Source organism: Triticum aestivum, chromosome 3D (assembly GCF_018294505.1).
Source record: "Triticum aestivum cultivar Chinese Spring chromosome 3D, IWGSC CS RefSeq v2.1, whole genome shotgun sequence".
NCBI classification, from domain to species: Eukaryota; Viridiplantae; Streptophyta; class Magnoliopsida; order Poales; family Poaceae; genus Triticum; species Triticum aestivum.
Window position 1 is genome coordinate 500,291,767 of NC_057802.1, and position 418 is coordinate 500,292,184.

Genomic DNA, 418 nt, shown 5'->3' on the forward strand with positions numbered 1-418 from the left:
TGTATTCACGCATGTGTTATGTTTCCGGTTAATACAATTCTAGCATGAATAATAAACATTTATCATGAAATAAGGAAATATAAATAACAACTTTATTATTGCCTCTAGGGCATATTTCCTTCAGATCCTTCGTGGGTGGAGCCCTCTGTGCACTCGCGCAACCGTTACCCTTCATGGGTTGAAGTCTCCATCAACGTGGATGTACGATAGCACCACCTATCGGAACCACGCCAAAAATCCCCGTGTCTTCATTGCGTTTGAACACTTTAATCACATCCCTGTACTTTCTTGCAATTAGCATGCTTTACTCTTTTCGCTGCATATGCTTTTGTCATGCTTGCTTGAAATGTATTGTGAATGCATAAACTTGTTCTAAAACTCCACCTCAACTTGAAGAACTTAAAAATTGCCACTTTTA